Source organism: Grammomys surdaster, unplaced genomic scaffold (assembly GCF_004785775.1).
Source record: "Grammomys surdaster isolate TR1022 unplaced genomic scaffold, NIH_TR_1.0 130, whole genome shotgun sequence".
NCBI lineage: Eukaryota > Metazoa > Chordata > Mammalia > Rodentia > Muridae > Grammomys > Grammomys surdaster.
The window spans coordinates 3,143,846-3,160,825 of record NW_021604588.1 but is presented as its reverse complement, the minus strand read 5'-3'; the positions used below and the strand labels follow the sequence as shown (position 1 = coordinate 3,160,825).

Here is a 16,980-nt window from a genome sequence, read left to right as displayed (position 1 = left end):
GTGTGGGCGTATGTTGTCAATGCTCTTGGGCATATGCCTAAGAAGAAATGACGGGGTCAAATGGCAAATGTGTGGTTAATCTTTGAGTAACTGCCTGTTTTCTGAATGAAATAGTCACAAATCTTGCCCTTGCGTCTGTGACCCGGAACAAATGAGTTCCCTTCACCAAGTCTTGATTTCCTCATCTGACAAATGAGGTAAAATATCCTGAGGGGACTCTTTATGTACAGTGCTGTCCACCACCTGACAAGAGGTTTGTAACAGGAGCAGGCACTCTATGACACTACAAATGGCCTTCTGGCCACCCCCACCCCCACCCCCGTGCTTTGCTTTGCATTAGGACAGCTTGTACCATAGCTGGCTTGAGTGCAGCCTCACAGCAAGTTAAATGGCAGAACTCAGATTGAAAAATCACACAGCTTTCCTGGGTCATTTCACCAGTCTCTGAATTTAGTAAAACCATACAATAAACTGGGTTCTGCCCAAGTGTGTGTGTGTGTGTGTGTGTGTGTGTGTGTGTGTGTGTGTTGTAAACTGGACTTCTGCCCAGAACCAAGTAAAGAAGAAATCAATAGCTCAAGTTATATATGCTAATGTAATTTGGTGGGGAAAAGCACCACTGTGTACTCTGTTAGAACAACATTTTCTAGATTTCCACAGTTGCCTACAGACAACAAAGCAAACATCAGCAAAACCAGCCCTCATGGTCAGTATGAACCCTAGCTCACAGGAAAATGTGAGCCAAGTTCATAGAACAGTGTGAAACCCCAACCCATCCAAAGACTCCATTAGCTGTCAGGGGCAGCCCTGCTTATACACTGAAGGCCTAAAATCAGCCATAGGCCTAAAATCAGCAATAGGCCTGACATACACGCCTGCTAGCACCAAGTCTTGGGTCTCTGTGGAAAAACACTGAAACAGATAGCTGGGAGTTATTGTAAACAGGCAGCTTTGGTGGAAGGCTGCCAAGCCTGGCTAGTCATAGGCCTTGTAGATGGGTAACCTTGGAGGATAGTACCAACTTATATAAAGACAAGTGAATCATAGGCGGAGTCAAAGTGATCTGTCCCCTGAACCTTTACCCAGCTGACACTCTGTTCTGGAAGATATCTGTACTCCCCCTGAACACCACACTCCTGCGTCATCCCCTTCCCCACATCCTGCCTTTTTGTGTATATAACCTGTGTGTGCAAAAGTAAAAATTATGATCTGATCAGATTATAGACAGGTCGTCACTTCCTTGCGTCTTTTCTGCTTCCTCCCACCCCCACCCCCGCTCTCTTTCAGGTGACCTCCCCGGACCCCTGTTTAATGTCCTGCTGGACAGGACAATTAGCATTTCTGCTTCCACCAGAAACAACTGACAGTCTATCAGCCTCAGAGGAATTGTTAGTTGAGGGGGTTGGGCTCCCTTAGGAAGATGCACTTCACTGCAGAAGCTTGTTACATAGTTACTTTGTAAATCCCTAAGAGGAAGAAGACAGGGAAAGCCGGCTAAGATTGAGTACACAATATTTCACATTCTACATAACGTAGGCAACAGTTCTGCTTTGAGGACAGTAGTCAGGACATTTGGAGAAACCTCTCGGAACATTTGGGAAAACAAGGACTTATACCTATTACTATAGATATAGTAACAGGACCAAGCTGAACGCTTAGAACTAGTGAGGCTGTTCCGTACGCTCTGCTCCATATAGATGTTGGGGTCACAAGCAGGAGTGAAGCTGTGGGCTGGGACCTTCTGGCATGAGCCACCTCACTCTCTGTGCTAATGCAAATCACAGAGCAAGAAAAACTAATCTGTTCTTTTCCAAGATACATTAATCAGACCTATCAAGACATAAAGACCGGGAGAGGGAGAGAAGGAAAGGAGGCAGGAGAGGAGAAGAAACAGGGGTGGGGGGCGGGAGGAGGGAGGGAAGAGTGTGGTAAAAGATTTAAATGAAAAATATAGCTAATTTGCTTACTATTACCATGGGAAAATTAACGAGAAACATAAGTTTTCCAGGAAACTTTTAAGTAACTAAAAGCCACTTGGGAGGTTCATTATTTGAAAACACACACATATACACACACATACACACACACACACACACACACACACTTCAAAACTGAGCATAGCAGCCCACTCAATTTTGACTGAGAATCTAACTGTTATTAAGTGAAAATATTTACCCGATAAATACCCCTGTCATTTGCTGCTGTAAAGGAGCTGGATTCCACCAGTGTGGCACAGAATCCTTCAGTGACCCCGTTACAGGAAGCAGCTCCTGGAAGGTCTGGAGCCTAGCAAACACTACTCATAGGGCAGGAGCCAGGAGATGGAGTCTGCCAGGGAACAAGGATGAAACCAAGGTATGAGGAGAAAGATGATTTTTTTTTCTGGAACATGTTAGCTATAGTTCTGAAGGGAAAATGGAAAAATTCAATCTCTGAATCTGAGACATTCGTGATAACCTGAGGCTTTGATAGGCTGTTGCCTTCCCCCAGCTACCTGCTCATCATCCTCAGTTTCTCACGGACACCTCTTCGGTAGGCTGAGTTCTGAAGCTCTCAAGGCCTATGTGTCATCCGAGTGCTTCTGCAATACACTGCTGTCACTTCCATAAAACTGTCTGTCTCTGCCTTATCTCTCCCATGGATTGAAAGCCCCCAGAAGGAAAGGGAAAGGTACATGTGGTATCTGCAGACCAACACAGTGTTGACACATATAAGGACTACCAAGTAACCTGGTTTATTTAACTGAAACCCCTTGTCATGAGAGGAGGGAATGGAGCCTCTACCCAAGGGTGGAAGCAACGCTCAAAGAAGATACCATCTAAGGCCAGTCCAGCTCTGGGGAGAGAAGGGCACCAGCATCAGTTATGAAGTAAGACACCACGAGAACAAAGTGCCACCTGTCATCGGTCACTGCTCATGACCATTTCCTTTTCAATCTGACTCAGCAAAGACACCACTTGCTGATCGTTATACATAAAAAGCCAAAGTCCTTTACAGTGACACAGAATTGTCATTAAACGGAGAGCACAAATCCTGAGCACAGATTAATGGAACAGACGCAGGCTACCCTGTGTTCAAATCTTGATGTTCCTACCAACTCCCAAAGAAGTAGATCACGTGATTTCTCAACTCTTGGTTTTCTTACCTGCAAACTAGAAATGATAACAGCTGCCACGGCAGAGTTATGCTGATTACATTAAGTCACAAACGGCATATATTTGGCACTCTATTAAGTGCTATTTCTTAGTGATAGATGTGCATGTGTGACAATGTTTCAGCAGCACTTAGAGCTCTGATTCCCAAATATTTACTAAATGTGTTCCTGTTGTGTCACATCGTGTAAAGACAAGCTACATTTTCTATCCTTGGGGAAATCGTGGTGTACTGAGTTAAACAGACTCACATCCAGCTGCAGCACAGAGGTTAAGACATTTGCCTGAGGTCCCTGGGTGGCAGAAGAGGAACAGAAAAACAGATCTGATCATTTCTAGTTGTTCCTGTTCCCCCACGGCTCTGCTTTAATGGGAATGAAAGATGGGCGCTTCTTCAGTGGCTGTGTCTTTTCTACCAAAAGAAAACCAGAGAAGAAAATAACATAATAAAATATTGCTAGATGGTCGCTTCCAATGGATGCACTGGAGGCTGTAACAGAAATGATGAGATTATATTTAGTGTGTAATCCCACGGTCATCAAAACCAGAACTAGGACCAGTAAGGACTATGGAGCCATTTTCTCAAGAGCAGAAAATATTGATAGGCTTCTAGGCTGGTTCTACCCATCAGTGACTCATCTTTACATAACAGCTGCATGTTTAAAAAAAAAAGGGGGGGGGATTGGGACTGGGGAGCAAGGTAGAGAAAAATCCTGTGTGGCCAAGAGTAGTCTTCACCCCTCGTCAAGGAAACTTCTCTTTGCAAAAGATGGAGTTCCACTACAAAAACCCACAACCAATCTGTGGGTCCCCTGTTTCAGAGGGTGTCCCAAGACGACCTCCAGCCTGGCCTGGTGCGGGGATCCAGCCAAGGGGACGGAGTGCGAGCAGGGAGGGTGAATTGCCTGCCCCACTGCTGCCTCCACCCGCATCTCGCATCTCCACTGCTGTTGCCGCTTGGTCACTCCCAGGTGCTGCACCTGTCTGTCTGAGCCGGCCTGGGCTGGGCTGATAAGAAGTCAGCTAGCTGGCAAGGAGGTGACTTGATGTCCCAGGCAGGTTCCGGGAGAGCAGGTTAGGCCTATGCTCGATCAGGCACCCAGCTGCTTCTCACAACCCACCGCCCCACACCAATCAAAATGCAGAGTTGTGTAGCCAAGTCCCAATGGATGTATCTACAGTACACTTCCAAAGTTAAGGCTTAAGAAACATTGAAGAAGAGGAAACAAAAAGCTGGTTAAAAAAAAAAAAAAAACAGAGGACCAGATAGTTTCCCGTGAGACCATGTCTCCTAAAACATCAGAAGCTACAATGAATAAAGTCTCTCCAGCATGACTACCCAAACATGACCACCCAAATGTGAGCTGAACAAGGATGGTCTCAATGGATGTGCCAAACTGGATGGGGAGAAACCCAGAGAGCATCAACCCTACACAAAGAGCTATAGACAACTGCAGAAAGCTGGGAGTAGGAGAGGCGTTCTTCCCCAGGGAAGAGTACAGCAGTTGGTTATCCAGAGCCAAGCGATCAGCCCAGAAAACATATAGGTTACATGATACAGACTGAACATGTTCTCTTTAGAAATATATATACACATATGTATGCAATTAAAAATATTGGAAAAGGAGGTCATGAATTTAAAGGAGAGTAGGTAGGGTTATATACAAGGTTTGAAGACAGGAAGGGGAAGAAAGAAATGTTATAATTAAATTATAATCTCAAAAAAAAAGAAAGAAAATCCTATATGAAATGGTACTGAGGGGATGCTTCCATTGGTGAACCACTTGTCTTATAACCATGGAGACCTAAGTCTGATCCCCAGAATACACATAAAAACACTTTAAAAAAAAATCTGAGTATATCTGGCACATACTGAAATCTCAGCACTGGGAAGGCAGTGACCAATTCTTGAGGCTCACCGGCCTGTCTGTGTGCCTTAATTGGTGAGTCTCCGGCCAGTGAGAGACCTTGTCTCACGAAACAGAAAAGGGGCTGGAGGGTTGCTCAAAGAGTAACTTGGTTGTAGACAACAAAAGGTCAGTTCCCAGTGCCCACATGGTGGCTCACAACCATCCATAACTCCTGTTCCAGGAGACCTGATACCGTCCTCTGACCTCCATGAGCCCCAGGCATGCGTGTGGTACATACTCATAAATATAGGAAAAACAGCCATTCAAATAACACACCCACATCATACACACACACACACACACACACACACACACATTAAAAACTGGAGAGATGGCTCATTGAATAAACCCACTTCTATGCAATCATTAGAGCCTGAGACTGAATCCCTCACGGCACATGCCTATAACCCCACCATTGGAGACAGTCAGACCCTGGGAGCCCACCCTAGCATGAGTTTTGTGCAGGGTGATAAATGTGAATCTATTTGCATGGTTCTACATGCAGACATCCACTTAGACCAGCACCATTTGTTGAAGATGTTTTCTTTTTTCCATTGTATGGTTTTGACTTCTTTGTCAAAATCAAGTATCCGTAGATGTTGGTTTATTTCTGGGTCTTCAGTTCAATTCCACTGATCACCCATCTGTTTTTAGGCAAATACCATGCAGTTTTTATTACTATTGCTCTGTAGTACAGTTTGAGGTCAGGGATGGTGAATTCCAGATTATTCTTTTATTATCCAGAATTGTTTTCACTATCCTAGCTTTTTTATTTTTCCATATGAAGTTAAGAATTGCTCTTTCAAGGTCTGTAAAGACTTATGTTGGAATCTTGATAGGAATTGCATTGAATCTGTAGATTGCTTTTGGTAAAATGATCATTTTCACTGTGTTAATCCTACCAATCCATGAGCATGGGAGATCTTTCCATAGGTCAGAATGGGAAAAAAGATCTTTACCAACCCTACATCCAAGAGAATGTCAGATATATCCAAAATATATTTTTTTAAAAAAACTGATGAAATTACATACCAAAGAACCAAATAACTCAATTTTTAAAATGGGGTACAGAGCTAAACAGAGAATTCTCAACGGAGGAATCTCAAATGGCCAAGAAGCACTTAAAGAAATGTTTACCATCCTTAGTCGTCAAGGAAATGCAAATCGAAACTCTGAGATTCCATCTTAACTCAGGTGACAGCACATGCTAGTGAGCAAGAGGAACACTCAATTGTTGGTGGGAGTGTAAACTTGTACAACCACTTTGGAAATCAATCTGGCGGTTTCTCAGAAATGCTGGTTAGTATGAGTCTAAGGAAGAAAGGTTTGAGTTATTAGAAAACATCATTAGTAATTTATAGGCACAAAAGGTGAAAGGAACAACCTAAACTGGGAATGTGGAGGATACCCTGGAATTAGTGGACTTTCTTTCCTATGCTGTGATGTTTTAATGCGTTATTGGAAAAAAAAATTAAAAAATTCAACAATTACCAAATTACCAAAGACTGACTACTTCCAAAGAATTCTTTAGAACTCAGATGTGTTTCCCCAGACTTCAGCAATTCTACTTCCCCTGAAAACTCCATTTACAGATGGGAAAACAGTTCAATGGCATTAGGTAACTTGATTATAGTAAATAAAATAAAGTTCCTTTTACACTTTACTAAGTAAATCTACTTAAATGGACCTGAGAGTAAATTAACCTCTCATGCATTCCTAAGACAGAATGTGATTAAAATGACATTTGATTGGATGTATTGTGTCAGTTCCTATGTTGACACTGAGTTTGACATAACAACCTTTATGCCTTTTTAAAAGTACGTATCTTCTGTATCTGCAGTAATTCCCAGATGGCATATGCACCCATTGTTGACTGCAGCAAAGTTTCTCAACGTGTGGGCTGTACCTTTCGTGTAAATGAATGTGGGGTGATGAAACTTTGGCAACACTAAAAGGTTTCTTAATGAGCAGCAATGAAAACAATTTAAGATCTAATGCTGCGTTTGAGATGTTCCTGCCGGTGCTGATCCTTGTTGCGATATGTGGCTTCACTGCAGCCTAGGTTCTGAAAGTGTGACATGCATACTCCATAGTGTGCATGTGGTCACACTATGTATGGCCAACAACAGTGTTTTGGCTCAGATTCAATAGTTCTGAATATTACAAGGTATAGTATGTTTTACTCAATTACAAAGTTTTCTGTTCCTGTAGAAAATAACGGCTTCAATATGGAAAACATAGACTTATGTTTTCTTACCATCATTCCTCAGTATGTAATTATCAAAATAGTCAAATTCTGTAATGTATTGTGTTGGGAAAAAAAAGCACATACATCTCAAGAGAGTGTAAAGTTGCTTTTGGTCTTTATTTGTGTAGAAAAAAAAGGAAAGACAGAGAAAAGATCGTTTGCTTTTAGTTTATGTGTTCTGGTTTGCTCTGGTTTGTTCTGGTTCATTCCGGTTTGGTTTGGTTTGGCTTGGCTTGGTTTGGTTTGGTTTGGTTTGGTTTGGTTTGGTTTGGTTTGGTTTGGTGTTTGGTTCTGTTCTGTTCAGTTCGGTTTGGTTGTTTTGAGGGAGAGTCTCATATAGCCCAGGCTGACATTGAACTGTATGTGAAGCTAAGGATTACCTTAGCTCCTGATTCTCTTGCCTCTACTTCCTGAGCATTAAGATTCATGGCACATAGTACAGTGGGCAAATGACCGTGTTTTCAAGACGAATGACAAAGAAACCAGAGAGCTTAAGTGTTCGTCAGAGGACAGTACTAAATATTAGTGTGGGGGACTGTGTAGGGAGCCAGCCCATGGAGACAAAGGATTCTGTACAAGGACGTCTAACTGTACATCAGACTTTTACCAGAATCAAAATTTGGGTAAGGTAAAAACTGACTGGACATAGAAGGCCTGTGCTTGCATCTCAGCTCTGCCAGAATGCTAACTCTATAGTTCAAAATAAGCAAGTCACTGAGTCGGCCTGGGTTTCTCATGTTCTCTCACCTGCAAAGGAACCATATGTGCATCACGGAAAAAATGAGCTAGCACCATTAAACATAACTGAGACCCAGCACAGAGACCTCAGAAGTACAGCCTATGGTAAAGCTTTCTGATAGTTCTGACCCCTCTCCACTTTGTCTAAGGCTGTACCCCAGTGAGGACTATACTCTATGCCTGGGCTTTGTTATTGTACCTCTCTTCCAAGCATCCTCTCACTTAGTACTTGACCACATCATTCTCTAGGGAATAGAAAGATGTGTAGAGAGGAGATAGAGCATGCTTACTGCAGGGTTAATTGTCAGTTACCCTTGTCCTAACCCTAGAGTGGGGAAGTCTCTTTCTTCTTCTAATGAAGTTTTCTCATCCTTAAATGAAAGGGCAGAAACTGATCATCTCTAAGGTTCCTTGGGTTTCAGTGTTCTATATTCTCTTGGAAGAGCCCCTTCCCAAGACTGGGAGACAACTCAGAGCTCTGGAACATTTTATTGCCCAATTAACACATTTTTGTCAGGTATATGCTTCGATTCCAAGCATTCTGAGCCAATTCTGCAAATCAGACTTCATGGACAACTCCAGTGTTTCAACAATCTTCAAACATATGACATCAAGCATGCCATTTTCCCTTCATGTACCAACTTTGTACTTTTATCAAAAAAAAAAAAAAAGAAGAAGAAGAAGAAGAGGTACTGAGTCCATCTGGCATGATTTGCTTTGAATAAAAGCCCATCTGCTTATTATTTTCTAATTTGATTGTCCTCTCAAATGTTTACAGTCGCTTCTTTCAATATTTATTGCACTGTGTTTCTAATTACTGAACCAGACTATCCACACAAGCTTGGTGGGGTACCATGGTAGGATGGAGGTGCCTCTCTTCTTTTCATCTCCACAGTTATTTCCTCTAGAGGGACAGTGTGGCCCTCAGCCATCATTACAGAGCCCAAGCATGATGCTGTGGAGACAGATTCTGACAATCTGTCCTTTATCCCGAGTCTCTCTAGGGATTTGTGAAGCTGCCTCTGATGAATTTTTGCCAGCCTCAACACCATTATTGTCATTGCAAGGATGGAGATAATTATCTGATTTATTACTTGAGATTGCCATCATCCTGGGGCAGTGAGATCACTGGAAACAGAAGTCTCATCTCTGGTTTGGGAAGTCCTGGGGGGGGGAGGGGTTCAAATGATAGTATTTCTGAAAGGCAAGGGATGTAGTAATCTCTACTGTGGAAATATTTCCAGTACTTTTGAAAATACTCTTCCAAGTCCAATATGATATTATAGATCTATTTAAAAATTGAAATACTTTTCACCCCAAATGAGTTCCTACTTCCAATTCTGAGATTTAACTGCAATGCTTTCACTCTTCCCATCCAAAGGCCCTTGATCACTCCCCACAAGCAAACAGCTCTTTGTACTCCTTCTCTGCAGCATCTTAATGCTTCACTCTGTCCCTCACTCCCATACCTACTCCTTTACCTTATTCAACCCTAGGTTAAATATCTCTATCTTTTCAAGACTCCATCTTTCAGTCCCCCTATACCCCACCCATCAAGACGCTACCCCAAAACAATGCACCTAGAGTACATCTTAATTTCATCATTCTCTGGCCCCACAACACTCTCTGGAAGTGTCCGTGGGTCTGCAGGACAATCTCTGGTCTTGTTGGCATTGGGGAAATCTTCTCTCTTGTCCCATGCCTGCAACTGGCTGTGTATCCCACTGCTGGCCCCAGATCTTCTTTCTAAACAAACAGAAGAAGTACTAGGCTCTGTACCCTCAGTCTCTGCCCACTGGAATTCTGTATGCATGTGTAAAGGTTTGAAAATAAGATAAAATTTGAGGTGAATTTCTAATGTAGACACTTAGGCGTGCAGGGTAAAAGAAAATTTGCACTGCCTCTTTGTGGGAACTGTTATAGTGTGCTTGAGTCTGATTTCCACTAAATTCTTGCAAAATGTTTCTGTTATGCAACCCACTAGAAAGACCCCATCTCACCCTCTTCTCTCTCAGTGATTCAGACAGAAGTTCTACCGCAAATATGCACATAAAATCCATATATACAAAAAAATCCAGATCTTATACAGCAGAGGCAGTAGGTTAAAATAGACTTTGGAATCAATTAGAACTAGATTCATAACCCAGCTCAGAGATTTACTAATGCTGTAACATGGGCATATTAACATTTCTAAGACCATTTTCTCATCAGTAAAATAAGATGGATTCCATCCCTTGCAGGATCCATGAGAAAACTGAAGTTCCAGCACAGACAGTCCCTGGTATTTAGGCTCAGTCATGGCCACCTCTACTGGAATTCAGTACCAATACAGTCTGTCCCACTCCACTCTAGGGATTTTCACTGGATTGGTACATCCTCTCCTGATTGACAGGCCTCTCTGCCAGCCTCCTGAAAAACTTTTCTGATGATGTCTAAGACTAGAAAATATAATGACAGCCTGACATCAGGCAGTAATTCTGGCTTACTGCAGAGCACAGCTATTTGGTGTTTCCCATCAAGGTTATGTTCCTCTGACTGTTCAACTGTCCAAGTCCCTGCAACTTCAACAGGCAGAAGGCCTTGGTTCTCCTCTAAGCGTAACACCCTTGATCACTTCTTGTCACCAGATGCCATTAGGGACTTCAAAAGAGTGAGCAACACTCACTCTGAACCATGACAGCTCATAGCAAATAGAAAAGAGTGATGGCTGCCAAAAGCAAGTTAGTCTTTACCTGGACTCTGGAGTCAGACTGCTGGCGATTGCACCTGACCTAGACATTTCTTAGTAAGATGGTCTTGTTCATGTAGCTTAACTTCTCGGTGCCTTGTGTCTTGATCTATAAAATGAAAACAGTAAAGTTTCAACGAGTTACTCCCTCAGGGAACAGTTAGAATTCTGTGTGGCATATAGAAAATGGTCAGTGATGTTAGCTGGAATACCAATGACTAAAGTCTCCCAACATCTGTCTCTGACACATTTCAATCAGTCGCCAATGCGGCTGGCTCCCTATGTGCACAGACTTCTTCAAAACACCCTGCTTGTCCATCATGTGCACCATGTGCTTGTCCACCATATGCACATGTGCACATGTACCCACACATGCATCACAACAAGAATTGGGGCAAGGGAAGACTCATTCCCTAGAGCCTTCATTAGTGAGAATACAGGTATGAAGTTGGGAGAAAGGTAGGAAATAAGATGAGCAGGTGCCAGACCATGAAAAGACTTTGGGCTTTGCTATATACTTTGAGTTTTACCCTGAGATCAAAAAAGAAACAGTAAATGGCTCTAAGTAGGGAAGCAAGATGATAACTTCTGAGTTCGAGTATAATTAAGAGAATTTCTGGTGTAGAAAAATAATGGAGATCAAGTAGTGATCATCTGGATTTGTAATTTTCCAGGTAAAAGACTATAAGAACCTGAACTAAGGACCTGTCAGTAGGGTTAAGAGAAATGAAGACAGTTCAGTATTATTTAGAGGGTTAGATCATCAAGATATGAGGACTAGCTAGGGAAGTTAGGGATGGAGAGGGAGCAGAGATGGACAAATCCAAGTTTTCTGTCATATGAATGGAAAGCTGAGTCTCAATTTCTGAGCTAAAAATCCTAAAAGTACTTGGCATTAGATAATACTGTTTCTATGTGATATTATAGATATTCTTCATTTTAAGATAATGGTAAAATAATGTGGACTGGAAAAAAAATCACCCTGAGACCTCAAGTAGACAAATTTCATATAGCAATAAATCTTGCACTCAATGTATAGATCTATTATAGTAGTTTGGTCTTCTAGAAATAACAAACTATACTAAGAGGACCAGGCAGAAGGGAAAACATGTGAAGCAAAGACTCAGGTGCAAGACAAAGGTCTGTAGTACAGATAAGAGCCTGTGGTTAGAAAACCATTGGACAGGTGATTCTGAGTCAGGCAACCACAAAGAGAAAGTAGCCACTGGGACTTTGGGGCTCCTGCTAATAAATACCACACTATTAAAGCTATAAAGGACCATGCCTTGGAGTTGATCCCATGTGAAGCTGTTGCAGTTTTCAATTGCTAACAGGTCAACATTAGTTCATTTCCCATCTTGGTCATTCTGGACCGTTCAAAGTTCTTTTGTCAGTTTCTACAAACTGGAACCAGAAACATCCATAAAAGAAAATAGAAGATGAGGGCTCAGAAATGAGTTCTGGAGAGAAGGAAAGTATCAAGCCGACAAATGTGGCTTGCAGTTAGAAGCAATAAGCAGTTACTGGAGGCTTTTAGGTGGAGTCACAGTGAGATGAAAGCAAATGTTTGGAGGAGTAAGATGACAGCCCTGTGCAAAATGCATTGACTTGGCTGAAATCCACTCAAGTAGTAAAGCATCACTGCCATTCTAATTAGACCTTGCACTTCAACAAATCCCTGATAATACTGCTTGCTAAGGGCTCTTAGCTCTCATTTCAGTGAGTTTTCAACCACAGGAGGCACTGAGTTTAGAAATTAGTCAGCATTTGTCACTGGGGTCATTGCTGTTTTCAGAGTTCGGAGGAAATGGAATTCTGGCATGGAGTTCCACAAGCATCTGTGATGCCAAGAACCCTGAACACAGTGAACAGTCCTATATAGTGAAGACTCTTCCTGTCCGAAATGCCACCCGCATCCCTCTCTAGAAACAGAGAATCTCATCTGTTTTCTTCGTCTCCTGCAAGTTTTCTCCTTCTATTTATCACCAGGCATTCTGCCAATGCCTGATTACCGGTTAAATGGTCACTCTACTGTCATCAAACTCCTTCTCCCTTTCAGGAGCAAATGGGAGAAAGCCAAGATCCATTATTGACCTAGTTCCATAGCACTTAGGACTTCCACGGTTCTTGGCAATGGTTTCTATTAGCTGGTTCTCCTGTCAACACATCAACTGAGTTACTGTTGTTATTATCAGTGAACAAGTGGAAAGACTCGAGGTCTGAAGATGTGGGAAACTGTCCGTGCCGCCTACATTTAGCTCACACAGATTTGGAGAAGATGATTTAGAAGTCATAATAATTCTTTCAAACCTCTGTGAGATTCATTTAGGGGCCACTCACAATTGAGTTCTAATATAAACACCTTTGAGAGTTTAAATACTTCGATGACCAAGTCACAAAAAGTGAATGTCCTTCTTCATTAGTTTCCAATGTATTATTAAAAAAATTCACATGTTTAAGCATCTTGCATAACTGAATATTTTAGGGCAAACTTTTTTAAGGATTTGATTGTGTGTATGTGTGTGTGCATGTGTGTGTGTGTGCATGTGTGTGTGTGTGTGTGTGTGTGTGTATGTGTGTGTGCATGTCTACCCCACATGAGTACAAGTTCCTACAGAGGCCACAAGAAGAAGAAGTCAGATTTCCCTGGAGCTAGAATTACAGGCAGCTGTGAGGCATCCAACATGGGCTCTGGAAACTGGTCCTCTGTAAGAGCAGCAAGCGCTCTTAAGTGCTGAGTCATCTCTCCAGCTGTGTTTTAGTGCAGTCTCATGGTTCATTTTTTTACCTCTTGTTACTGCTATCACTGGCCTCTTTATGGAATACTCATATATTACTAATAGACAGTCTTGAAGGAATTCAGCTTTAGTCTCAGTATTATTCCGATCACTATGAAAGCATCTGGACTATAACAACTACTTAGCAAATATTTGCTGATAGATTGATGACCAGGTTGGTGTTTCAGTTCTACAACATGCAAGGAAGTACCTATTAGGATTTGTCACCTTCATCCAAAGTTTACTCTTTGAAAAACACATTGTCTTATTTTGGAGAACTATTATTTTGATGAAACATCATTACTGAAAGCCACTTGAGGAGGGGAGGGTTTGTTTCATGAAAAGCTCCATATAACTGTTCATCATCAAAAGCAATGAGGGCAGAAACTGCAAGCCGGACCTGATGCAGAGGCCATGGAGGAGTGCATGGCTTACTCAGCCTTGCTTTCTTTTAGAACCCAGGACCACCTGCCCAGGGATGGCACCACCCACAATGGAATGAGCCCTCCCTAACCATTCACTAATTGAGAAAATGCTTTCCAGCTGGATCTCATGGAGGCGGTTCCTCGACTGAGGCTCCTTCCTCTATGATGACTCTAACTTGTATCAAACTGACACAAAACCAGCCAGTACAATAACTTATTTTGACCAGTAAAGTAGGTCAGCTATGACCATGTGCCAGTTCTCAGACTAGGCCTTGTAGAAACTGGAGTAAGGTTTTTTTTTTGTTTGGTTGGTTGGTTGGTTGTTGTTTGTTTGTTATATTAAGTTTTGGTTGACTGGTTGGGTGGGTGGGTGGCCAGTTGTCTGGTTGGCTGGGCCCACTTTGGAGCCCCAGCTGGCCTCACTAGGTAGTCCAGGTTGCCTCAAACTTGTGATTCTCCTATCCCTCCTAGCAAGGCACATGTCATTACATCCAACAAAACTCAGTATTTTCATGAATTTCCATAAAAACTTTTTCTGGTAAGAAACTGGGAAAAACAAGCTTAATTCACTACTCAATGGTAAGATTCACCTAGCCTTGTCTGTCTTCACAATTAGACATCAATAATCAACCATCAAACATTTATGGAGAAAGCATTCAAGACCAACCAATGTCTGGTTGACACAACAGCTGATGACAGGCATAGAATCTAGTCTAACCAAGATCGTCAAACCTACTCCAAGTGAGCATAGCAACCAACTACTCACAGGCTCATGGATATTGTTTTAAGGTCTGGGTTTAGAGATGGTTTGTTACTCAGCACCACTTAGACAATAAAAACCTAAGTTTAAAGGGATCTTTTTAACCATGCTCAATCTTAATAGAAAACTATCTTAATTTAAAATTTTTAGATAATGTCAAACAACCTGCAATTTTTTCAATACATTTATCCAGAATCATCAAATAATAAGCTAAGGAGTGTGACAAATTTTTCAGATAATTGATGGTTTCCTCTTAAAGTATGAAATCTCTTATTTAATGTAACCATTTCTATGGTAATCTTTCTAAACTCCATTATGCAAATATCTATGCTACCTACATTAGCATAATACTTGAATTCTGTACTTAGCTTTTCCTTAATGGTATTATTAATAAATATGCTATTCAAAATTATTGCTCCCCTGGGAATATTGAAATACACTAGACAACTGTCTCAAATGTTAGATGGTCCCAAACCATTTTGCTCTCTGTGTTGAAAAGCATACATACATTGCTGCGACCCCTTTATCATCCTCTAAGATATAGCTACCATTTCCTACGACTGGAATACAAGCTTATCTCCAGATGCTTTTCTTTTTCCCTTTCAATCTAGTATAGCTTCAAAGCCATATAACCATAGAAACATATTTATTATTTTAAATTATACCAAATTAAAGAAACTCTAAGTGACTCTAACACCAAAATATTCCACCCTGAGGCAATGCATTCATAAAGAATAACAAAGACTTATATCTTTCCCCTGCAAACCTGTTAGCAGCTGAGACAGATAATAACCTCTAGGGTAAATAAGCTTTAGATAAAAATAACAAGATATAAAAATTATAAAATAAACTGACTCATGACATATAGAGGCAATGGGCCACATACATGTATATATCACTATAGTTATAACTACATAGTTATAACTATAAGTTGTATGTGTGTATATGCCTATATATTATATATACATTTCATATTTACTTGTTTAAGTGATATGAAAAATAGACATTGATATCCATCTTACTGTAATCTGAATCACTAGAAAATTCAAAGAAGAGGAAAAATAAGGAAAGAAGTAATGTATTTCTAAAATGATGACCATGATTTTCTAAGAAATAAAGTTATATGCCCTTAAGTTAAATGCCATATATATTATCAAGGAAATTAGATAAGAAAATACAGAAATGCATTATAGTAAAATTAAGTGACCATAAAGCCAAAGAGAAAACTTAAAAATCTTTCAGAAGGAAACAACCATCAAAGAAAAAAAATTAATCAGCACTCAACTTCTTAAAAGTAATTCTGCACCCCTGGCAATGGGCAGAGAAATCTTGTTGGTTAGCATTGCCTTGAATCAGTCAGGGGCAGAGCAAACAGCCATCCTTGTTCATCCTAGCTTGATGCCTGGCTTGGTGACCAAAACTGTCTTACGCCTAGGACACATAAAAATAAAATCAAATTGAATCCAACCAGTGCAACATGGGAGGAAGAAGACAGAGACCTACAAATCACCAAGCCACCCACAGAACTTCCCACTAGTGTCCAGCACAGGTGGGCCATAGACAACAGCACACAGCATGGATGGAGGATGTCACTCATGGGCTTACCAGCCATGTGGCCAGCCTTCAGTGGGAGCCATCACAATGTGTTAGTATGTGGTAGTCAGATGGGAGAGAAAGAGAAGTGGAACAACCTGAGCATTATGAAAAGAGATGAAACTGGAGACTTGAGGGTGGAGAGGCATAGCCTGTTGTGAGTGGACAGCCCCACCACCTGGGACCATGGTGTGGTCCCAGCCCCAGCTGCCACTGCGGGCCATGTCTGAGTCTGTGGCTATTCAGTGGCAGGGGTTGGTGTCAATGTCCATGGTTCATATTACCATTACAGAACATGGGGATGTCCCCGGTCAGGGCTGCTGCCAGGGACCACATGGATGTCCAGGGGCTGTGCATAACTGATCCTGCCCCTCACTGGATGCAGCACCCTGGAGAGTTGGCCCTGCACCCCAACCAGGCAGCACAGTGGAGCTGGCCCTGGTTACAGGGAGGTGAGAGGGGGTTGTGGGTGAGCCACCTGAGAGTGTGAACGTGGGAGAGCTGACCCTGCCACTCATGTACCGTGGGGTAGCATGGGTGCAGAAGTGATGACCCCCACCCCAGCCCCTCACCACCTCCAGCAGTCAGGAAAGCTGCCTACAGAATCATGATTGAGGAGAGCGTACCCTGACCCTTACCAGCTGCAGCA

The 16,980-nt window shown here is 41.9% G+C and overlaps 1 non-coding gene across 1 annotated transcript; it reads left to right on the top strand.

The window, feature by feature from the left end:
* The first annotated feature begins 16,041 nt into the window (after positions 1 to 16,041).
* Positions 16,042 to 16,182, top strand: LOC114615913. The gene has a single exon (XR_003710550.1). It is a non-coding gene; the product is annotated as a small nucleolar RNA SNORA48 (small nucleolar RNA).
* Positions 16,183 to 16,980: the final 798 nt, after the last annotated feature.